We start from the raw sequence: 7,965 nt of genomic DNA on the forward strand, positions 1-7,965 counted from the left end.
ATTTGGTTTTAATAACTGTAGATTGGTTACAACTCCTTTAACCATTCGATGCAAGCTGAGCAAAGATGATGAGTCTTTGAAGGCTGATTAGAAGAAGCATAGATTGATGATTGGTGGATTGTTGTATTTGACTATGTCCAAACCAAATATCATGTAGTTTGTGTGTTTTGTGGCTAGGTTTTAGGAAAATCCAAAGGTGGCACATAAGCAAGTTGTGAAAATAATTTTCAGATATTTGAAAGGTATTGCAGATTTTGGACTCTAGTCCAAAATGGGTGCATATTTTATGTTAAAAAATTACAGTGATGTAGATTGTGATGCCCTGCAAAATGGACAAGGTTAGTCTAAGATAAACAACACAAGACACACAAGAAAATCGTTAGTGTTATTCAATCAAAAACTAATCTAAACAGGCATATCAAGAGAGACACTAAAATCATGCTAATATTTCTAACTAATGAAACAAAGATAATGAGGCATCTCCAAATGCCTCTTAGCATGTTCTTAGCTCCTTCTCCCTTGTTCCTCTCCTCTCCAAGTTCCAAAATAGTGTAGCTCTCAGCAGCTTTTTGCACTATGGATGCTTATGAAGGATTGAGATTGTAGTATTGTGCTCCAAATGTAAAATGAAAAGCTAATATTAAGCTATTGATGCTAAAATGATTTATTTTAACCAAAATGACAATACATGAGTTTGCTATGCTAAATGCTCTCTAAAATGCCTATAGGTTAAATGCACACAAGTTTTGCAGGATCTGGATTATGAAGAAATGGGCTCTATTTATAGGAAAAATGGAGCAATGGATGGTTGAGTTTGAGCAATCTCAACAAGGGTCAGGATTGAATGATTTCAAATCCATGTGATGGCTTTCAACCCAATCCCAGGATGACAAGTGTCAATGTGAGATAGGTTGAGAGGAGAGGGAATAAGCATTAAAGGCTTGATATGACTTTGGGAGTTAAAGTCAAGGTTGGTTGAATGAATAAACTCTTTATTCAAAGAATAAAGCTTTTATCCAATGGATAAACTCTTGTGCAAATGTGAAATGGATGAATATGGTCAAAACAATAAATGTTTGGGGGGACAAGTTTGAAATAACCAAAAATGGTTATGTAAGAGCCATAAATGGTCATGTAAGAGCCATTAGTGGTCTTGGAAGACTTTGGGGGTTAATTTGTTGAACACACAAAGCATTAAATGCTTTTCAAAGACTTTGGAGTCTTTGAGAAGTGACTCCATTTTGCTTAGGAATGTGACAATAATTAGGGGATGGATTAGGCTAATTAGGAAGGGGTTAGAAGAATCTAGAAGGGGATTTAGGAATGCAATTAGATTTGGTGGGTGAGGGAAAATAGGATTTTATTAAAATAAATTAATTTATTTCAATAAATGTGTGCAAGTTGCATTTGTAGGAAAATGCAAGTGGGGGGGGGGGGATAATGATTTAAATAAATATTTTTATTTAATTTATTTAAAAGAGGAATAGGGGGATTTAATTAAATAAATAGATTTTATTTATTTAATTGATTGGAATTTGGTTTAATGATTTAATTAAAATAAATTGAATAATTTATTTAATTAATAGAAGAATGTTTGAGAATAAATTAATTAAATATTAATTTAATTAACTGATGGCTAGTGGATTTTTTATCAAATAAATAGCAAATATTTATTTAATTAAGCTGGACAGATTTGTGTGACTACAGATTGTATTGGATATTTTTGACAAGTTTGCTGGAATGATTTGTTGTCATTGATGTCAACATATTATTCTATGTGTTCCAATGCTACAGTCAGATTGGATGAGTTGCTTTAGCTAGTGTGTTTTAGATGAGTCATTGTGGATTAATGGGTTTTGAGATATGTATCTCTAGCATGGTGATTTGATTGAGTTATGAGATCCAACATTGAGGTTGGTGTTCAGTCATTCAGTGTTGATCAGTGTTCTAGATCTTGCTTTGCATTGCTCCGAAATTGCAATATCTTGGTTTGCAGAATTGGCAGTGTTTAGGACGTTCATATGTGTCCTTAATTCAGATGGTTCATGATTTGAAGGTCCACAAGTGAATATTTCAATTTGACAATCAGTATAGTTGGTGTTCTTTAGGTTTGGTATAATGTTGATGAAGATTTTAGTAAGTGGTGATTAACATTGCTTGTGGATGTTTTTAGATCATGTTCTATCCATGTTGATGGTTTGCATTGATCGTTGTGCATGTTATTGATCATTTTCTTGATTCACTGGTGTTCTTTGTGTTATGCAACATTCATGTTGATTGTAGCGTGTTACAGATATTCGATGCGTAATTATTGGAGGTGTTTCTTACATGCGGTGTTGATCTAGGTCTAGACCATGTCTTAGCTAACATTGTTTTTGTTCGCATGTATTGTTATAGCATGTGAGGCTATTATTTTATAATTTGAGTTGAGGCTTGAGCCTACCTTGAAATATAGGTTGATGATTTGTATAGATATATGTAATGATCATTGTAAGAGGTATGTGATGTGTGAACAATGTATTATTCATTTGGCAGTAGAGAGGAGAAGTGTGAAGAAGTGTGAAAGAGAAGAGTTCATGTTATGTGCTTAACCAAAACTATAACCAAGCATGAGGAGATTCTATCTTATCAGTTCATGATCCTCCAAACGTAATTCGAATGTTTCTGTAAGGCAGTGAGTCTTCCCCAAGGTTGTAGCCCTTCTTGTTTTGTGATTTGAGTAGTGATCTCTAGGTAGTGTGCCCAAATGCATGCGCATTACCCATTGTAATATTTCATCTACTCCTAACAGGGTATTATCTCATTGTGGGTAGGTTCCCACCATAGTTTTCGCTTAACTGGGTTTTCCACGTCAAAAATATTGGTGTTATGTGTGTTATTGATGTGGTGTTGATTTGTTCTTTCATTGTTGATTATCAAATCTAAATTTGTGCTTGAGGTTAGTAAAGTTTATGAGAAAATTGTTTCACCCCCTTCTTAGTTTGTTGCATTGTTGCCAATAATTGGTATCAGAGTTAGATCCTTTGGAAGAAGCTTGACCGCTTGAGGTGATCGAGATGGAAAACTTTTCTTTTAAGAAGGATTGTCTGAGATTTGATGGAACAAATTACACTCTTTGGAAGAATTGGATGGAATGTAATTTGAGATGCATCAGTGAAGATTATAGGAAGATTACTAAGAATGTGTATAATGCTCCTCTAAATAGTCCTACTACTCTAGATGAGATAAAGGAACTTGAATTCAATATTAGAGATTAGGAAGCCTTATTGAGTGCCTTGTCTAATTTTGAGATGACTAATGTGATGGATTTGCACACTACTCATGAGATTTAGAAGAAGCTGGAGACTTTGTATGAAGGTAACAGCCATGTGAAATTTGCTAAGTTGTAGAGCTTGAAGGGAAAATATGAGATGTTGAAGATGGGTGAAGAAGAGAACATTAACTCCTTTATACAGAAAGTGAATGAGCTAGTGTTGAACATCAAATGTGCTTGTGGAGTGTTGGAAGAATCTGAGATTGTTGCTAAAGTGCGGAGATCCTTACCTCCTACTTACAAATACAATGGTTGTTGCTATTGAGGAGATTTGGACTGTGATAGATGTGACTAGAGATATGCTAATTGGAAAGCTTGTTGGTTTTGAATTTAGTGAATTTGGAGAAACTCTTCCTAAATTTGAATCTACATTCAAAGCTACTATTTTCGGGAAGCAGAAATATGATCTAGGAGAAATTTCTACAAGGGTATCCAGATATGAGAAGCAAATGAGAGAGCTTGAAAAATAAGAAAGACAACTTAAGGAGCTTGAAGCACTTGTTGCCAAGAGATTGTCTAAAGGGGAAGGTAAGTATGAAGGGAAATTGCCTTTTAAATATTTTTCATGTAATAAGATAGGACATTTTGCCTCAAGGTGTCCGAAAAGAGTTTCTAAGAAACCATTAAATCCATATAAGCCTAAATATCAAAAGAAGTGTTATTTTTCTATTGATGAAGGTGTGACTGATAATGAATCTAAGAAGGGAAATTTAGGAGATGAGTGAGTGTTCATTGCTATCAAGGAAGATGATCCGGTGATTGTTGGTTCTACTAGCTACATTATTGAAGAGAAAGATGAATGGGTTATTTATAGTGGTTTCTCTCACCATATGACAAGTGATAAGAGTAATTTTGCAAGTATGGAAAAGTATAATGGTGGTGTAGTAAGATTTATAAAAGCTGGTATAATCCATGGTAGAGGTTCTATTTCTCTTGATGGTAAGCATAACACTAATAATGTCTTGTATGTTGAAGGTCTAAAGCATAATCTTTTGAATGTTGGACAAATGGTTGATAAGGGTATAAGGGTTATGATTTTCAATTTAAGAATGGAAAATGTAAGATCTTACGTAGCTCCGGAATAGAGATTGCATTAGGTACAAAAACCAAAGGTAATATCTTTAACTTGAATGTTGGTGGTAAAAGGTGTTTGTTTGCTCAGATAGATGAAAGTTGGGTATGGCATAGAAGGATGTGTCATGTAAATTTTGACTGCATGGTTAAGATAAGTTCTACTCAAGTAGTGAGAGATCTTCCTAAGATTGTAAGCCTACTAATCCAGTATGTAAGGAATTCCAATTAGGGAAGCAGACAAGAGTTTTTTTCAAAAGAATATAATAAACTTCTAATGGAATATTGGATCTTGTGCATACTAATTTGTGTGGTCCTTTTAGAGTGAGAATCTTGTAGTGTGACAGGTATTTCATGTTGTTGATTGATGACTATTCAAGGATGATGTGGGTTACTTAAGGGAGAAGCATGAAGCCTTGGAGAAGTTCAAGATTTTCAAAGCTATGGTTGAGACATAGATTTGTCTAAAGATGAAGTTTCTGAGATCTGGCAGAGGTGGTGAATTTACTTCCAGTGAGTTCAATTCCTTTTGTGAAGAGAATGGGATGAAGAGACAGATATCTGCTCCATGGACCCCTCAACAAAATGGTGTTGTAAAAAGGAAGAATAGAACCGTTTAGGAAGCTGCAAGAACCATGACGATTGAAGGAAATGTTCCACATATCTACTGGAGAGAAGATATAAGTACTATAGTATACACTTTGAATAGGGTGCATATCAAAGATGATACCAGTAAGACTCCTTACGAGTTATGGTTTGGTCATGCTCCTACAGTTAGATATTTAAGAATTTTTGGTAGTAAATGCTATATCAGAAGAGATGAAGATCTAGGGAAGTTTGATGCTAGAAGTGATGAAGGAATCTTTCTTGGTTATTCTACTAAGAGTAAGGCCTACCAGTGTTATAATAAGATATTGAGGATGATAGTTGAAAGTGCTAATGTGTGTTGGAAAAATGGTGTTGTACACCTTGTATAATAATATTTTATTGTTGTATTATTTTATTATTTTGTGAGGTGGACATGGAATTATATTATAATATCATATTGTATTGTTGCACCTAGGTGGATGCCCAACATGTAGAGATTCCCCTAGAATATTCTTGTAACCACTTGAGTTGTATTAACACATTGGTATTGTTATATTGTATTTATTTAATATTAGGGAATGTAATTGTGATGAAGTACCCAATATTAAATCTGGGTCAAGGGTAGATAGGAAAAATATTTTATTTTATTGTCACATGGTTTTTGATGTAATACCACTTGGTGGTTTTGTGGGAGTTTGTGTTTATAAAAGAAACCACAAGGGTAGTTGTTTGTGATAGTTATAATGCTTAATATAAGTACAGATCCAATAGCCAACAAGATGAGAGGGGGGGGTGAATCATACAAACTTAATCATCCATAAAAACATTAGATTCAACCTCGGTAACATATATATCAGTCATATAACAAAAACTGTCAAACATGCAAACTCAAAAAGCATATGAACAATATAAACCTCATAACACCAGATTTAATGTGGAAACCCAAATAGGGAAAAACCACTGTGGGATTTCGGACCCACTAAGAAACATACTCTTCTAGAGTATGCTCGGTTAAAAGCAAATCCTGTTAAAGATTACAAAACACATTGCTAGATGTGACCCAGTTAAGGGATTTCCCTCAGATCTGTTAGGATCTTCACTTTGTTAGAAGTGACCTTGTCAAAGGATTTCAAACACTCAATCAGAATGTCACCTTGTTAGAGGATTTACATATAAGACTGTTAAGTCCACTCGGTTAAGAGATTTCTTGTCACTTTCACAAAATAACAGTAATACAATCTATCTACAACTTCACATCTAAAATGCTAAAGCAAATTCCTATTTGTTCAATACAATCTAGACATAGAACTAATCTTGTCTATCTGCTAGGCATCAATACTCTGTTATTCTAACAGGTCTTCAAGCTTTTGTGCTCAGTAATCACTATGTAGCATCCCTGTGCATACACTTGCCCGCATACATTGTTTATCAATAGTTCCTTATTTATAAACAATCTTCTAACTGATTAATCTCCTTGATCACATTTCCCATGATCAATCATAGCCATCAGATCTTCAATCTTGTCCAGGTTCATTGTATCTTTCGATCTGAAAATGTTTTACCCTACCTTGGAACTTGCACATTCACCTTGGAACTTGTGTTAGGGTAATGCGGTTCAATCTGAGCTGTAGATCTTCTTGCCAACTTTCCATTGCCTTAGATTTGTTAACAAACTTCTTCCACGGCTTACCAATCATTGATCCGCTCCAGCTCATCAACATCTTTCATTAAATATCACATGTAAACATTAAATGCATTCTGTTATAGCTTGGTTACAACTCAGTGAATACTAAACTTTACTCGGTAGACATTCTGTCTTCATTAACCGACTGCGATAACCTTAGGGTTTACCGACTAGGTTCCTTAGGGTTTACCGACTAGGTTCCTTGCTTGATAACACAGTATAGTATTAACCTTTACATTTTACAACATATGTATGATGTTAAAACAATCTAAAACATCAAGATCTCATCATTGTCTGACTCGGTAGAGTTGCCCATTGAATAACTTACCCCCTTATTTATCATATTATTTCCTGTGTCTTTACCGACTTCTTTATAATCTTCATATCATATTTCTTAAGATATGGCAACATCATACTGAATTAGAAAATCAATTTCTTGACATCAATGACAAAATAATAATATTAAGATAGTAAAACATCTTTAATCAGTTTTGTCCATAATCATCAACAACCTTCTCAATATCCTTGTAATATTGCCAACAATCTCCCCCTTTGGTATTGATGGCAAAACCAATTGATTTGACCTTTTAAAAATTTGGATTGCTATGATTCTCTGGTAGCTAGGTTTGAAGCTGTTAAATTATTTCTTGCTTATGTTGCTTACAAATATTTCAAAGTGTATCAGATGGATGTCAAGTCAGCATTTATTAATGGTGAGCTAGAAGAAGAAGTTTATATTGAGCAACCAGATGGTTTTCAGTTGACAAATCAAAAAGATATGGTTTGTAGTTTGAAGAAAACACTATATGGATTGAAGCAAGCTCCAAGAGCTTGATATGCCAGATTGGATAATTATTTGATGAAGCTTGAATTTAATAAAGGTACTACTGATAGTAATTTATACTTCAAGATTGATAATGATAACATCTTAATTGTTGAAGTGTTTGTTGATGATATTATTTTTGGTGGAAATGATGGTTTGTGAAAGAAGTTTACTAATGATATGCAGATTAAGTTTGAGATGTCTATGATTGGTGAGATGAAATTCTTTTTGGGATTGCAAATTACTCAGTTGGATAAAGGTATTTTCATATCATAGTCTAAGTATGTGAAGGAATTGTTGAAGAAGTTTGGTTTAGATGATGCAAAGCTAGTTAGTACACCTATGGTGACTAGATGGAAGTTGACAAAGGATGATGTTCTCTAAAAGCAAATCAAACTAGATATAGATCTATTATTGGTGGATTATTGTATTTGACTCAGACTAGACTAGATATTATGAACGTTGTTTGTCTTGTTGCTATATTTC

Source organism: Cryptomeria japonica, chromosome 6 (assembly GCF_030272615.1).
Source record: "Cryptomeria japonica chromosome 6, Sugi_1.0, whole genome shotgun sequence".
NCBI lineage: Eukaryota > Viridiplantae > Streptophyta > Pinopsida > Cupressales > Cupressaceae > Cryptomeria > Cryptomeria japonica.